General features: G+C 40.3%; 1 pseudogene; it reads right to left on the bottom strand.

Annotated features, from left to right (window-relative positions):
- Positions 1-18,127, bottom strand: part of LOC144824187 (putative methyltransferase DDB_G0268948) — an 80,785-nt pseudogene that overhangs the window by 24,566 nt on the left and 38,092 nt on the right.

Genomic DNA, 18,127 nt, shown 5'->3' with positions numbered 1-18,127 from the left:
AGCATGTGTGGGTTGGATTATTAACGTTATACAACACAAAGATATATCTACCCCCCAACCCATAACTTTTCGCACTACTGCCTCCCCACACCAATTTCGTACACTACCGGAGCATGAGCAAATTAGGAGAATTGTATATCTCAACAATTCATCTATTCAACTTTTACATCAGCATCAATTAGTAATCAATACCACCGACTGTTGGGTTTGTGGACTTTTACCCCATAATACAGATAAAGGAATGCCATATTTAGTTCTCCCCTTCTCCCTAAAAGGATCTGCTTGGGCTTACACCTCTATGTTTGCCAATGCCTATGAGAACCAGCATCGACATCCTATCAGTCCATATAGGGATGGAGTTGACGTTAGTCATGACGCGCTAATAAAAGGAATATTAGCTATGTCAAAACACTACAACAAATTTAATGAATTCCCCACTGACGAACGACAAGCATACATTGATTGGAACGTGACACACTACGTCACAAGTCTTACAGACAGAGCCATAAAGAAAAGATCTCCACCTATATGTACTGTACCCCACCAAGGTCACCTATGTCTCCAAGGAAATGGTCAGAGTCTTAAGGCCCAATTGGGAAAGAGCACCTGTAACATTACATATACCTATGCATCCCAAACTTCTCCAACATTAGTAGCATCTCAGGGAACATATTTCGTTTGCCATGATAAAGTTTATACATGGCTACCAACTGATTTCTCAGGAACTTGTTATATGGCTTTTCTCCTCCCCCCAACATATATCGCTCCTTCAGGACATCATAAAAATAAGTACAAGAGAGATGTCTTTGATCAAAAATACACAGCAGGACAAGAGGGAGGCAACTTCCTTAAAGGATTCCTCCCATTTTGGGGCCCTATGATCAATAGTAGAAATATCAGACATCTCATTCGAGTAGTTGAAGCAACCATAAATGAAACTGTAGGAGCCCTGAGTAACATAACCGCCGAGCTTCAGGCGGATCGCCTTATGACATTACAAAACAGAATGGTGTTAGACATTATTCTTGCAGACTGTGGTGGAGTCTGTAAATTGATTGCATCCAGTTGCTGTGTTTACATACCTGATAACGCACCTACAGTATACCAAGCCATCTCTAAACTACACCACATTGCTGAGTCCATCCACCAGGACTAAGGAAGTTGGTCTCTGATCGGATGGTTTTGGGGATTACTGTCCACATGGGGATGGAAAATATTAACTTTCATTGGAATAATTTTAGCCATTGTCTTTTCATGTTGCCTCTGCCTACAATGTGGTCCCGCCATTTGTGGCTTTTGTGCCACCATGTGTGTGCCAAGACCTATTCCGCAAGCAGCAGAAAACATACAAATGATGTTGCAACAACAGCTTAAAGACATTAAGGCTATTGACATAGACTCAGAGTAACGTGATTTTATGTGTTGCCTGCGTAATGGCAAAAGGAGGGTCTGAGGAAACTCGGTCCGACTCCATTTTGCGTTACACCGCCATTTTGTGTTGCCCTCACTCAGGCAGCCTGACAAACAGAAAATTCTTGCCCTTCGTACTGCCACGTATCAAATAACCCCTCTATCCTTGAGGTAAAGTCGAATCCGGGAACCAGTCCGACTCACTAATCCTTATCCAAACTGCCTGTTGGCCTTCAGTATTCTTGTCTCGACACACTAATCCTTGTTTCAAACCATCTGTTGGTTTTCATTGTCCTTCTCCCCATCTTATACTGCCTTGCAAATTGACCTCTTTTACAATACACAAACATGTCTACCACTGTTGATTAACTCAGGGACACCATTATTGAATCACCAGTGGGTTAGTCAAAACATGACCTAGGGGGAGGATAATTTAATTATGTGACGTCTTGTTTTTCTTAAAAAATATATCTTCTCATTGGTCTGAATTTTGCGCATTGGGAGTGCTCTTATGTAGGTGTAAAAGAATATAAAAGACTGTGAGCCCGGGAGTAAAGGGGCAGTCTCCTGAGGACATACCATTGATGTACTTATAGGATCACTGGGCATAGCTGCAGCTAATAAATCCTGTTGTCTACGCTTAACAGAGTGTCCCGTGTCTCTGTACGACGAAGCAGGTGAACTCGGAGATTTAGGCGTGCCCTGCGCCGCTAGGCCCTTAAAGGCCTGGTTCTTCAGTAGGTCTGGTACACGTAGAGAGACTCAAGAAAACCCATCAATTCTGTCACTGTCATAGGAAATGTCTCAGAAATGTCATCAACTCTGCAAGAAAGGAACTAGTATAAGGTTAGTCAACTGGCTGATTCAACGAAAGCAGTGTGACAACAATCATTCAGTGTGCCACTAAAGAGAGAAATGGGATGCACACAATTTCAGTGATATAAAGCAGGATTTGGAAATGGCAATTCATATTATTTAAAAGTTTTTGCATATTATATGATAAAACAACTGAAGAGATATTATACATCCATGTATTATTTGATTTAAACAAAGTGGTACTCGTCCTCTTTATTCTTAGGTGAAACAAACAAACAGGACAGGCGCAGAATTACAAAATGATTACTGTGACTGAGTACCATTCCAAAATGGCCTCCATACTATCTAAGATGGTACCTATATTTGAGCGCCATTCAAGATAGCTCATATGGCTACATTTTCACACTGTTCAGCTATTTTGTGACTATTACTGTTCTGAGAATTTGTGACATGCATGCTCACTAGCAGCTTTGCCTAGAATGAGCTGCAGGGCATAGTGGCTGCCCGCGGAGAAACACATAAACGGACGTGCACAGACTTAGGGACACTCTCACACATACATGGGCACAGAACATAAATTCTCTAACCTCTTTTTGTCGGTATACGGTACAGCTTCAAATATCAGCTGGTATTTGTTTCGGATATGGATAAAGCATTCATGGGCATGCTTAAAGAGGAACTCCATGGCCTGTAGAGAAAAAAGCAAGGCAGTCAGTGTGCTGCAGCATATAATACATTTACATTTGAAACTACATTCCATAAATAAAAATAACAGAACAGGTGCAAGCCTCTTTAACAGTTTTGTCACCTGCCATTGACACGGTGGTCCAATTTGAGGTTTGTATTGATATGCATTTTAGAGTAGATTAATATTTTGGTGGGTAACAATAGTTCCTGTTTTATATAAAAATGAGTTGAATTGGAAAAAGGAGGATCATCTATGAGCAGGCGTGCAACACCCGTTGGACTCAAAGGGCTTCAGCCCCCCCGTCGTGTGTGGCAGCCAGGATGAGACAGCTTCCCGGGCACACACATAGCCACACCCGAGTACTTCACAGGTCTTTTAAAGACCATTTGCTTGTTAATGTGGCTTTGATGTTTTTCACCCCTTCCTAGAGCCCCTGCAACTCCACTCTGCCACCCCCCCCGAAATTCGACTCTAATTGTGCCTCTGTCTATGAGCTATCCATCTGAAGCTTGGGTTGTGATTTGGGACATGATAGAATATATAAGTACTGCATTGTGTGATCTGCTGTGGTTCCTGGTTTAGTCTTGCAGTCATCTGTAGGAACAGATAGTTATATGTTCTACTCCAAGCAAACTGGACTGAGACATCCTTCCAAAGCAGATGTACATGGAAAACAGTCAAAAAAATTGTCACTTAACTTTCAAATCTGCATTATAACAGGACTTCATATTTCTTGAGTGCTGTCAGCATTAGGGACATGATGTTATCACCATTTGTTATTACCCTTTGATTGTACACTTACAAGGCGCTGGGATGTTCATTGGACAGGTGTGTTTGTTTGTGCGTAGTTGAATTTAAGCAGTGAAGATTGGGTAAGTCAATATATTATGCAGTAATAGTTCATATTTTATTCAAAATAAAATGTGTCCAAGCCTGTCAGAGACCTCTGTAGTGTACTATGTGTATGGATGGATATGTCAAAGGAATTGGCAGTTTATTTTGTGATCTGAGGTGAATAGTTGTCTATTGCTCAGCTTGAGAAGAGGGTTCTCCAGACTGGCATTTCAACCCAATAACACAGGTTTAATGAATTGTTGTGCACTTAAGGGTGTGACATGGGAAAGCTAACTTTTTCTAAATTATTATAAAATGGAAATAGTTGCTCAGAATCCTTCACCTCAGACCCTACCCTACATGTTTATATACTATAGAGCCAGAATGAGTTATGTTCTAGCCCTTACCTCCTTGAAGACAGCCGATATACGCTCTGATCGGGCCTTAAAGTGCAGCGAAATGTACCCTGAAAAAGTGTGCAGAGCTAGGCAACCATTGGGTTTGAGTATACAATCCGCCTACTTCATGAACTTTTTGAAGTTGAACCAGTGGATTGCAGTCATAGACGTGACCACATCCACAGACCCATCTTCAAATGGCAGCTGGTCTACTGTGGGGATGCTGTAAGAAAATGTGAGAAGCTCAGCATGTGAACACAAGAGCGTTTACACCCATCACTGTTTATAATGTAACAAGACAAACAGATTTCTTGTTTTCACATTTTGGATGATCTCCAGGGATGAAGAGGCAGAAGTTAGAACTTCCTAGTCTTAATCTGTATATATAAATTGTACGTGTAGTATAATAAGAGGACTTGAGGATTTATCTTTTCGGGCCTATTACAAGGTATTAAACTGCCAAAGGTTGCCCCACCCGCCAGATTACGACTTTTTGGTAGTCTGACAAGCGGGCGGCATAGCGGTCTCATGGTGGTGCTTCTTTTAAAGGCGGCGGTGCTATTAAAAGAGGGACCGCAATACAAGGTTCCTGCACTGCATGGACTCGAAAGTCCATGCCGTGCAGGAGCCTATGTGCATGCACACAGGGGGGCACATTTTATGCCCTCCTGTGTGCACCCACATATGTTTGAGGCACAGGGGGCCTTTAGAGCCCATTTTGTTTCCTCTCTGCCATGGTTTTCATGGCAGTAGAACCATGAAAACCATGGTGTAGAGGAAACTCGTGATATGCTTGGCGGGACCATGGATGTCCCACCAAGCATGTTGTGGCCTGTGACACCTACGCCAGGGAATGGTGGTTCCCTGGTGAAGCTGGCGGTCCGGCTGCCTGAATCGTAATCGGGCAGTTTGACCCCAGGCGCGGCGGTGGCTGGATCCACCACCGCCAAGCCACCATGAGTCTGGCAGTCCTCTACCCTTAGTGTTTTGCAGAGCAAGGCATCCTCCAAAAAGTGGTGTATGTCCTGTATGCGGTATTTAAAATGCCATGGACAACAATGCACTTGTAACATAGTAAAAGACAGAAAATGTACAACTTCTTGGGGGACATGCTGCATCCGCCCAACTCCAAATAAGCCCCTTACTGTCTCATTTATAGCGCTTTGAGGATTCCATCATAAGACTGGACTTACCAGTAAGAAATGTCGGACTCCAAGGTGTTTTGTTTTGCTTCTGAGATCTGAGCTTTGCTTACATCAACTCCAACCACTTTATGAAATTATGGTGCCAGGCCCCTTGTGCTCTGTCCGGAGCCGCAGTCGGCATCAGCTACAAGAGCAAAGGGGGGCTGTCTCTGTAGATGGAAAAAAGAACACTTCATTAAGTTTCTTTCATCTTTGATTGCCCTTCAACCTTCTTTAGGCCGCTGTGACAGTTGTAAACACATGAAATACTTCCTATAACATAGGTCAATTTGAAACAAACTGTATTTTGTAGTTTGTCAAGGTTGTATTACAGTAGTACTACTCATGTGCTATCAAAATGCAAATCACAACCCTACGACATGAGACTTGAGCTTCCGCCTGTGCTCTCTATTCTGGGTGGAGCTGTCCACCACACTCCTTGAGATCTCGCAGACATAGGTATGTGAATTGGTAATAACAGTTAAGGGACACCAGTGGTAAGGGCGCAAAAATGTGGAATAAGATTTACTAAATGAAAAGGGGTTAGGAAAGTTTAAGGAGGAGTTTAGGGTTAGGGAGGTACAAGGAGGGGTTTGGGTGGGACATTCTAATACTGAATCCACAGTCACAAAAGAGTAATATAATTGCAGTTCTCAAACATAAACTTCTACAGTTACTACTGCCCTACCTTGAAGTAAGTCATGAAGCACATATGGCCAACCACTGGTACTGCAACAACACGCCAATAGAGATCAATGGAGGCAAGAAATAAAAATAACATCCTGTATAACCGAATGTTAAATGAATTAAATTAGATAAGTATTTTAAAAATATTGAATTATTATGTTTATTTTGTTAAATGTAATAATAAACCTAATTTTAAAATGATTAAATTAAACTTTTAAAGTTTAGAAATGATATATGAAACATTTTCAAATTAAATAAATAACTTTTATCCATGTTTACTAAGTGTTAAATAAAAATGTTAGTGTGGGCAGGCACATTTTTAAATTATTGTTGAAAATTAATATTTATATTTATGGATAATATTTATGGATTAAACTAGCTTACCCGTCGCGCGTTGCTGCGATCTCCGAAGAGAGGAAATTCAAGGAAACTCGTCATGATAACATTCAATTTACATTGTGAAATTTGTATTGAAACTTATTCATTTTAATATGGAAAACATTTCAAAGTGTCGTTTTAATTCTATTTATTGTTTCGAGTGCTTGTGGATACACAATTTTTTGTTTTTCTGTCTGGTGCGTACATCAGTATTCAAAAGATTATGAGGGCCCTGGGGGGCCGATATTTAAAAACATTTTATGTCAGAAACCTTCGCGGGAGTATACTCAACAACTTCCCAAAGTTTCCTGGCGATCGGATAAATGGTGTTTTAAATCTATTTATTTTTTCGAGTGCTTGTGGATACACGATTTTTTGTTTTTCCGTCTTGTGCATACATCAGTATTCGAAAGATTATGAAGGCCCTGGGGGGCCGATATTTAAAAAACATTTATGACAGAAACCTTTGCGGGAGTGTACTCAACAACTTCCCAAAGTTTCATGGTGATCGGATGAATGGTGTTTTAATTCTATTTATTTATTCGAGTGCTTGTGGATACATGATTTGTTGTTCTTCCGTCCCTGTCCGTACATCAGTATTCAAAAGATATTGAAGGCCCTGTGGGGCCGATATTTAAACAAATTTTATGCCAGAAACCTTTGCGGAAGTGTACTCAACAACTTCCCAAAGTTTCATGGCGATCGGATGAATGGTGTAGTAATGCATAAAGGACAAACAGACAGACAGACAGACATACTTTCGTTTTTATATATATATATTGTAGTGTAGTTCCTATATTCCCAATAGGCTCTGCTCATTGGAATAATATAAACAGCAGTGTAGACGTAGGACTGAGGTCGACTAGGTCTCTACTGACTATATTAGACTTAATTAGTTTTGCCAGCTAACTCAGAGGTCACTAGAAACTTTCTTGAGTAAACAAGGAGGAGTTAAACTTCCCTGGATAGACAAGAAGGGATTAGCTTCTGACAACCATAAAACATGACAACTTTGCTCCCTCACAATAAGAGTGTATCTCTAGAGTCGTGTGAAAACAATAGACAGCTATTTCACTCAGTCAATTGTACATACTTAGTTTCACCAGAGTGCAGAGAAATAGAGAGACGGGCGTTTTCAATAAAAGGTGTTATTTATTGAGCAGTCTTCTTTCTCATGCAAGAGAAATGAATTGCCACAATTGCAATACTTATAGTAAAGTAAAGTGCGTACAGTAAAAGGAGTATTATAAAATAATACTGTAAAAGCATTGATATGGTTTCTTAGCCATATGATGCTTTAAAATAGATCAAATATATACATACATAAATACATTGACTAACGTACTCAACTGGTGCTTCTAAATACGCCTACCCCGGTGTACCTGACCTAAGCCTGATACGTGGGAAGGAGTAAGTAAGTAGCAGTTTAAGTTAAGTTGGTTTTTGGCAAGGATCTGAATCAAGAATTCTCTTTAAGGGTTTAGTCAGCTCTGTACCTGAGTAATAGAAAGCAGGAGGTCTGGTATCTCTTTCTCAGGACTCGATATCCTTGCAACCCGCAAGGGCGGCTGAAAACACCGGAGCTGGATTTTCTCGGCTGGAGAAAAAGACAGCGTCTCTCTCAGTGCGTCAAAAGGGAGGGACGGCGTCCGTGGGCTCTCGCATCAGCTGGGCTCTCGGGCAAGTAGATAGCCGCTCTGCTCCAAACCACTGTGTGTTTGCTTAAGGCAACGTTGGTATATTTATACCTGAAAGGTGCCGGGTTTGACGTAAGGTTGGACATAAGACGTCAATAAAGATGTCACTATGAACTGGCCGTTCTTTCAGTGCTCACAGGAGTTCTAGGACAAATCAAAACAGAAGCAGGGGGATTTCCCAGGTTGCTGGAGGTTTGCTTTGTTTAAAGAACGCTTTGTACTTTCTAGGAGTCTGGGGAAGTAGCCTTGCTTAATTTGGCCTACATGGGTTACGACTAAATATGGATATGATTCTTATGCCTTTATAAGGATGTTATTTATTATAGCCATACAAGGGCATAAATTAGGAATATTGAATTAGGGTCCTAGATAGAAATACAACACCCACTCCACGATCTAATGTCCCTCATTACTAAAACTAAGCAATAGTAAACATATAATGGTGCATGTATTTTCCATCCCACCCCAAAATACATACTTTGCATTTGAAATGGTATATGGTAAATACACGAAAATGAGTATTGGTACTGTATGCTTTTCAAGCAGTGGTATCATTCAGTTAAAATGTAAATATATATCAGCTGAACGATTTGCGAAAATTACACATGAAATGGCTCTGAATACAGAAAAGAAGGTCGAGACCATTCCATCATATATTAATACAAATGATGTACATGTGCTAGAGGCTGAGGTAAAATATTGTCTCTAGAGTTCCTAAAACTAGAAGCTCTGTTCTCTAAGAATAGTTCTACTTTAAGCAGAGTAAATGTGCCAGAAAAAGGTAAATATTTTAGAAGTGAAAAAAAAATAATTTCGCTTGCAGGGGATAAAATAGTTGCAAATGTTTTCAGTAGCTTTTGTTTATCAAAGATGAAGGCCGAATTCAGAGTTCAGGGAACGCTGTGTGCTTGTTGCTTAATAAGTTGTTCTTTCTAAAAAAAATATTAATAATAATAATAAAAAAAATGAAAAAAAAATGGAAAAAAAAGTTATTCTTTCTGTTCAGGAGAGAACATCATTTCAGACAGACTCGCAAAAAATTGGTCTACGACATCAGGTGAAAGTTCGACCATGTTTGAAAATGCTGTAACAGTGCATGTGTGAGAATAATTGCCATCATCGATGTCAGGATCAGCAATGCTCACAGAAGGTTGTACCTGTGTGATGCTGCTCTCATCTCGTACTCCACTGCCACATACTCGTAGTGGTGAAGTCTCAACGAATGCCGTCATCAGAATGGGTAGCCGCTGGGGACAACACGATGCATGAGCCATTACAGGACCTAGCAAGGTATCTGTATCCATTGGTACTGCTGATGGTAGTGTAAGACAGACGTCCAACGCGCATTCTTCTCCGCATAGCATACATCGAAGCACAGGTAAGATGCAATTTTGCCAGATAGGTCTGAATAAAAGAAACCAGGTCATAGTCAGATCTCTTAGCCGGGCTAATCCGAGGACTTTAGTTATGCTGTCCCGATAGCGTATAGCTAGGATCGTTTCTTCCATCGTTGCTGGAGTCTTGTCTGCGACTTGGCTTGCCATATCGGAGCAGAAGGATCAAAAACAAAATTCCTGCCACGAGTCCCAAAAGTAGAGGTATGCCGCCAAAGACAGAATGGACAAAATTGGGAAAAATGCCCAGAACTGTTTCGAAGGGTGTTAACAGTCTCGAAAAAATTGTCTTAAATACATGTGCGATGCCACTGGTATTTGACATGTTTAAAATTTGGCTTAGCATTTCTACGAAATGCACGGGCAATTTGTTGATAAAAGGGAATGTATCTCTGCCGTTGTCCTTGCAACTTGCAGATGATACGTTTCTTTGGACGAGGTCAAAGGCACAGTTGTCTGTAAAAGAATAGACTTCATTCTGCTTAAAGTATCAATTCGAATAGAAGAGATATTCAAATAAGGCCATATTGCCGCCTCCATGTCTGGAGTGCTGTTTGGATACAATACTTGAATACAGCAAGTGACCATGGAACTGACGCTTACGAGATAGGCTTTCCCTGGCACCATGCCACAACAGCTGTGGTCATTTATTAGAATATAGCTCCCGTTAGAAAGCTGTCTAAAGAATGGCTCTATCTGTGTTGCAGGAGTGCCGTGCAGGTGACATGAAAGGTTATTCGAAGACCCTTCGCAGGCCCCGTGCAAGTTAATACCTTGACACAGAAGTGTACCGCTTAGTGATCTTTTACAATTTTTACCACTAAGAAATACATCCTTTTTCTTTTCACTGTAACATGTGTGTGTATAAGGTAATTTCCATGTTGACTTGATGTACCCTTTACCCAACCTTTCATACTGGCCCGCTGGTATATACTCTTGGCAATATTTTAATTGGAAAGTTGTTATCGGGATTGTAATTATTCCGTGTATTATCCATTCAATGACCGGTCTTTCTGACATTGTCAATGGTAATCTCTCAAGTTTTTCAATGCTCAGAATCGTATAGTCTGCTCCTTTTTGTGCCAAACTGATTTGTTTATCAGTAAGGTTAAAGATAGAGAATAATGACGTTGTGTTGATTAAACGCCATGGTACGTAGCCTGAACGCAGATTTTGCAACGTCCAGCCAAGCTGTACAATAGAACGTAATTGGGACTGACCATGTTGTAACATTAGTTAATCCTGCTCTATTATATCAATAGCAGATGATACAATACTGTCCAGTGAATATATTCTGGAGAACAGAGTCGTTAACCCATTGTCCACAACAGTAAGTGATTTTTCCAAATTAATACGATCAATTTCTCGTATTTTTTCTGCTGTTTCAATTTGCATTACTTTCCAAGCTTCGTTGTACGCAGCGTATTTACCGGCCACTATGAAACGTTTTTGACGCTGTTTGCGTGGTCCCAGAATAAAATCACGCAAGTCAGCACCGTCTTTAAGTAAAGTCAAGTGTTGCTTAATTTCTGCCAGTGTGGATTTTTGTAGCCATTCGAGGCATAGTTTCCCTACACTGTATGTTGTAACTATCCCTGGATGTTGTCTCTGGGAGTATCTTGGGTCTGGCCTGGTCATTTTGAACCCCTGTATTTTGTTCAGGAATCTATCTTGACAGTTATTCGTGTCTGTGGGCCAGATCAACCATTTTTTCCAATCAGGATGTGTTCTGTTTTGGTATAAAATATGGGATACGTCTATCTCCATATCAGTAGTGCTATTACTATCAGGTATGGGCTTTGGAATAGACGGTTTGTTTAAGTCTTTAATCTTGGCTAGGCCAAGACAGGTAGTCTGTTGAATGGTGTCATTCAAGAATATTAATTGTTCTGGGATCATGCAGGCTCTAAACAATGCTTCTAAACCTTGGACCTGCCATTCTTTTGTACCCCAGATGGTTTTTGTTTCAATGTTTTTTTTCCAGAATTCAAAACCAAATGTAATCATTTTTTCATAAACTGTTTCAGAATAAATCAATTTAGTATTGGTCAGCATTGTTTTCATTCCTGTCTTATTTAACATTTCAAAATAAAATGTTTCTGCATCACGTGTGTTAAACCCTTAGAAGTATGGGAATTTCTCATAAAACGTTTTTGAGCTGCTTTTAGGCGGTGTTATACAATGTTCCCATTGATTATAATTAAAAACATTTCTAGGTTGAGCAGATTTATGCAAATAGTGATGACCAAAATGATTGCAGCAATACATTTCTTCATAATTTGATGAACCCTGTAAATAATCATGTTCTGTGAATATGGCTGACATTACTAAATCTGACATCATATTATTAATATTTTCAAAGTCCCTATCATCAGAAAAAGTACTTGGTGTTACAAAGTCACTTAAGGAAACCTTAAACTGGTGTGGATATTTCAAGAGCTCAATCGGGCCAAAAATGTCAAATTCAGTTCTGTCCCATGCTACCCCACCGGGTATTGGATTGGCTGTGACGTTCACTGATGATAGTTCTCTTTTCTCGATATGAGATGACTTGTGAGGCTTTAGGACCAAGTTGATGTTCTGACTTGCTGTGTCCATTGTACTGTATTTTCCTTCAATGAAGTTTCCCAAACAAAGAACCATGATGAGCCAAAGCAGGAGGAAAAGTACACCTAACACAATCCAAAATTCAATCCATGGAGAAATCAGATAGGTTTCTTTGAGTTGATGAAAGAGTTCAGTTACTTTGTCTTTGAAAGTTTTTGTTGCTGGCGTTTCTTCATGTTCACTTGGATTATCAGAAAAGTCATCGAAATTGATGAAGTAGCCAGATGCAGTTCTGTCAATTGTTGGAATTGCTTCCGAATTTTCATTTGCTTTTGGATTTTTCTTTGTTTCATTAGCATAGTCTGAGGCTACATCGTTGTAGATTGGTGTTTCTTGACGAACTGTTGCAATTTGGGTTTCAAGAGGCACAAGTTCCATGGCTTTGCTGCATAGTCCTTTTTTATTCACTGCAGGTTTATCAAATGTGATTAGTCTCTCAGTTTGAACCTCTTGGATTGTAGCAAATTTCGGTACTCTGCTATTTCGTGGTAGTCCACTGGGCCTACTACTTATTATTGGCCACATGATTGTGGTTTTACCAGGTCGATGGATACAACTCGGTTCTCCTTTTTACCAGCAAGGGGCTGTAGTACAACTGATCTTGTTCCGCTGACGGCTAAGACAGGTACTGCTTTTCTGTAAGAAGGCCCAAATTCCTTCTTCACCGCGATCTTCTCTCTGACCAGATCCCCAATCTTTGGAATCCAGAAAGGTCTTGCTGGGACAGGTTGTTTTTCTTCAGTGGCTGTTGGCTGTTGCTTTAACTTTATGTTGCTCAGGTTTCGTCTTGTTTCATTTAAGTCCTGTAAAACAGCCAAACGGTCTTTGATATCAAAGCATTTTTCTTCTACCACTGAAGTGTGACCATCGAAGTCCTGAATGTGCATTCTAGTACCGAACAATAGTTCGTACGGACTGAGACCTTTTAGAGAATTTTTTGGCAGATTATTAAGACTACGTTGGACACTTGTTAAATGTTGGACCCACCCATCACCCTAACCTAATACCCTCGCCGTTATAGATTGCTTTATGTCCCGGTTTTTTCTTTCCACTACCGCATTTCCCTCAGGATGGAAGGGACAAGAGTACCGCAATGCAATGCCCATGCTGGTCATGGCCTCCTTATAAGCCTGAGAGCTAAAAGCAGGACCCTGGTCAGAATGTAGCATGCCAATTGCGTATGTGCCGATAAGGACTCGCAAATTTTTTATAACAGTTCTGGCGTCAGGCGAGTGCTGGTGTCTACATTTTAAGTGAATCTAGTCTTAAACATAAATGGGACGCCTTTCTCCGGCTAGATTTTTGCGTATAGATAGCATTATGCTTTCTAAAAGAAGGGTCCTGGCAATACTCCGGTCGGTTCGCGACTGCGATCTCTGTTGCAGTTTTGACAGCCCTTTGCAAATTTGTAAAATTGCAGGCTCATCCCCGGCCACCAGTATTCTGATTGTAATTCTTTCAGAGATTCCTTGATCTCTTGGTGCCTTAGACCCAATCCCATGTGTGCCGCTTCAATCAAGAAGACTCTCCTGTTCGTGTTTGGAATTACTCTATCCCCCACTCCAGGGATTCGAGCAAAAGGAACGGAGTTTGCATCAATTATGTATGTATAATTGAGTGGATAGTTCACAGGTAATGCTGCACAGTCACCTTTCAAAGACGCTTTTACCGCCAGCATGGTTTCCCCGTCTATGTATTTTTCTGAACGCTTTTTTGTGGCTACGGAAGCCGGTTGAGCTGCTTCCGCTGTGGCTCTGTGAGCCAATGAATTCCCTGCAACGTGAACGCCATCACGTTGATGACTCAGTGTATGTGTCACGTGAGTCTTTTGTAGTTCTTTCTGCAAAAGAACTACCTGTTCCCAAAGCTTTTATGCTTTATTGTGGCACCTGTGTCATCTTTGTAATCGTTTTGAACCCAGTTCTGCAAGTCATTATTGTAAGACTTGACGCAGTAATGCGAATCACACACTATTTAGTGTGGGGAATTCGTGATCGGCATTTTCAAGCGCCATCTTTAAAGATCTTATTTCAGCTCGCTGAGTTGAACAGTTTCTGAGTGATTCAGTTTTGGTAATTAATGGTCTGAATTTACCTAAGCGCCAGCGACCTTTAACAATCGCGCACCCTGCGTTGTAGGATTTTTTCTCTACATCGTAGTGTTGTGCAAATCTGTCCATGTAGATTACACATGTGTATTGTTCGAGAGGCAGAATTTCGATTGGCAGAGGATATTCTTCTTCATATTCTAGATTTTCTAGTGTTTTCATTTTCGGGTCAAAATAGTACTTCACTTCTTCTGCAGCAAGAGAATTTTCCCATTGTATCCATTTAGGATCTAATGCCACAGCAGTCAAATTGCGTGGACTCGTTAATGCCTCAAGGGCTGATTCTGCTGTTAAAACAGTTATCCTTCTGCCTTGGGCTTGAGCTCTTTCTTTTGCTACAGCAGTTTGAACCGCTATTCGAATTTTTTCAGTAGAACTGAATTTCATTTCAGCTTGTGTGTACAAGTGTGATTTGTAAGCTATTGGTACCGTTTCTCCCTCATTAGAGGTCAGGTACGTGAATCCGCATCTTCCTGGGATGCCTTGGATTACAAGGTTGCGTATGTTTTCGCGTGTTTGCAATTTTGTTTTAGCTAACATGTCTGTTTGCAATGATCTTAAAATTTCTGTGTGTTTCTGAGTCCAATTGATTGGTTTGAAATCAGGTTTTATTAATTCATAGAGAGGTTTAACCCTCTCCGCATAATTTAGAATGTATGTTCTTCCGAAATTTAGGAAACCTAGTATTGATTGTAAGTTCTTCAGCGTTTTTGGTGCTTGGAGTACAGCGCACTTCTCTAAGAAGTTGTCTGCTAGGCTCTTGCCTTCACTTGATAATTCATATCCAAAAAACAGGACTGTTAGATGGGCAATTCGTGACTTTTTAAAGTTGAATTTGTAACCCTCAGCTGCGAACCCAAGTATTATGGTGTTCACTCTTTTCAAGTGAGTATCCAGGTCATCATCTGTGAGATAGATGTCATCGACATAAGATAATGCTTCATCATCATATATTTGTAGTAACTCTGTTACTCTTGCTGATAATAATCCTGGGCTATTCTTGAATCCCTGTGGGAGTTGACAGAAATTTTCCTGTGACCCCATGATTGAGAACGCGGTTAAATACCTGCTCTCAGGTGCTATGTTTTGACAAAAGAATCCATTAGAGATGTCTAATGTAGTTTTGTATTTTTTGTGCACGATGTTATTCATTAGTGCTGCACTGTGTGAGTTTTGTACTGCAAATGTTTTGCAACAGGAGTTTAAGTGTCTGTAGTCCAAAACTAGACGATATGAATCATCTGGTTTGGAGACAGGAAACAAAGGATTGTTCATTTGTGAGGCTCATGTTTCAATCACCCCTTGGTATTCAAGTTGATCTAAGATCTCCCTGATTTTCTTTTTAGCTTCTTGTTTAACTGGGTAATGCCTTTGTGCAGTTGGTTGCCATTTTAACTGGATTTTGTGAGGAGGAGAGTCCTCATCCCATCCTACATGATTTTTATATAATGCAGGAGCTTGGGCTACTGCCCATTTTCTCGCATATATATATATATTTTCTATGAATCGGAATATGATTTGAGAAGGCAGGCATAATCATTTCTTCGCCATGAGGGCACTCCCTGACAAACTCTGGTGGCCAGACTTTCTCAGCTAAAAGGATGTCATAGCCTTTCGAAAGGTTATCCCAAAAGAGACCCCTTACTTTCCTAGTCTTATCTCCCTCTATACGCAATGTTATCTTGTATATTTTATGAGGTTTGCTAACTCTGGTATCTGCAGTTTCCACTTGAAAGTATTCATTCGTGTCCACTGTCTCCAGAAGATTCATCAGGATCTTGCGAGCTATGGTCACTTCTGCTGCGCTGTCTAGCATTGTCTGGGCCCACTCTCCGTTTTTCAGTTGTGTCCTCAGTATCCTCGGCATGTTTAATTATTTTAATACTGGCTACCTTCTTCTTGGAAATTGTAATTTTTTACTTTGATGAGCAGGTTCCTTGTCTTTGGGCTTGACGTGCTCTTCCCTGTGTTCTACCCGCCCACTTCTTTCCGATTTCTGCGAGGAAGTCTGAAAAAATCGAGAGGGACGTGTATCAATATCTTGATATCTATCAGGTTTTCTCAATTTATCCCTATCTCTAAGGTTGTATCTTTTCTCAGAGGGCTCCCTCTGGGGAGACTTGTTTCCTCGATCAGGAGATCTTTCTCTTCGTTGAGGAGACCTTCCTCTGGACTGGAATCTTTTTTCTGTGGGAGTGGATTGTTTATTACCATCCCAACTCTTTTTCGGAGTATTTAGATTATTTTTAATAAATGTTTTTTCAGGATTTTCAGTTAGTTGGGGTTTTACTGGTTTCCCACCCAAACTATCTCTTCCTAGTTCTTCATAGGATTTTTCTATGATTCTGGCAAGTTCAAATGGTTGTTCTGCTATATCTGTTTCTTTCAATTTCTGGAGGTAAGTTATTTCGTCCATTGCCAATTGAACTAATTCTCTATATGCCTTTGTTAATTCTTTTATTTTAACTAAGAGTTCTTCGCTTGACATTTTATCAATGTCTGGATGTGGTCTGTAGCTGGCTAGAACCGGCCACGTTGCTCCTGGTCTACCTAGTGGACGGAGCCTGGTGATGTGATTTTGATGTTTGAGCAGGTGCTCTTGGTAATTTAGTGGGATTTCAACATCCTCGAAAGGAGTGTATTCATCCGGAGGTTCCTCTATTTTGTAATAGTGGAATTCTTTTGTTACAGCGTTTGCTGCTGGAAAGTTTATCCATGAATAGAATACCTCTGTCTGCCGATATTCATGGGCCTCTACCACGAATATGACTGTACCACCTCGTGATGTCAGTCCATTTTTTATAAGTTTAATAGTTATAGTTCTTCTTATATTTGCCGGAATGACTATAACATTCGGGTAATTTTCTTGGAGACTTGTGTCATCCGCTAGGAGTTGAGCTGCTATTCTAGCTGCCTCCCTTTCGTCTTCACTTTCCACCATCTTACTGAAGGAAAGTTTTGTTGCAGATCAAGTTTCAAGGAAACACAGATTAGGTGCACAATATTTTGGAACACTGTATCCTTCAACGTTGACTAAACCAAAAACTATACATAGGAATCTCTTCCAACTAAGTTCCGGCGGATTTTAACCTTTTAGCCACTCCAGGCGTCTATTGGAGTTTTTACGGGAAAAGGGTCTGTGTGAAAAAGCATGACTGAGTTACTCTAACGTCTTGCGTTAGATTTATCGCCTTACCAAACGTTGGGCGCCATGTAGTGTAGTTCCTATATTCCCAATAGGCTCTGCGCATTGGAATAATATAAACAGCAGTGTAGATGTAGGACTGAGGTCGACTAGGTCTCTACTGACTATATTATACTTAATTAGTTTTGCCAGCTAGCTCAGAGGTCACTAGAAACTTTCTCGAGTAAACAAGGAGGAGTTTAACTTCCCTGGATAGACAAGAGGGATTAGCTTTTGACAACCATAAAACATGACAACTTTGCTCCCTCAGAATAAGAGTGTATCTCTAGAGTCGTGTGAAAACAATAGACAGCTGTTTCACTCAGTCAATTGTGAATACTTAGTTTCACCAGAGTGCAGAGAAATAGAGAGACGGGCACTTTCAATAAAAGGTGTTATTTATTGAGCAGTCTTCTTTCTCATGCAAGAGAAATGAATTGCCACAATTGCAATACTTATAGTAAAGTAAAGTGCGTACAGTAAAAGGAGTATTATAAAATAATACTGTAAAAGCATTGATATGGTTTCTTAGCCATATGATACTTTAAAATAGATCAAATATATACATACATAAATACATTGACTAACGTACTCAACTGGTGCTTCTAAATACGCCTACCCCGGTGTACCTGACCTAAGCCTAATACGTGGGACGGAGTAAGTAAGTAGCAGTTTAAGTTAAGTTGGTTTTTGCCAAGGATCTGAAATAAGAATTCTCTTTAAGGGTTTAGTCAGCTCCGTAC

Source organism: Lissotriton helveticus, chromosome 3_1 (genome assembly GCF_964261635.1).
Source record: "Lissotriton helveticus chromosome 3_1, aLisHel1.1, whole genome shotgun sequence".
Classification (NCBI taxonomy): domain Eukaryota; kingdom Metazoa; phylum Chordata; class Amphibia; order Caudata; family Salamandridae; genus Lissotriton; species Lissotriton helveticus.
The sequence above is the reverse complement of the archived record's forward strand: the minus strand, read 5'-3'. Positions and strand labels throughout refer to the sequence as shown.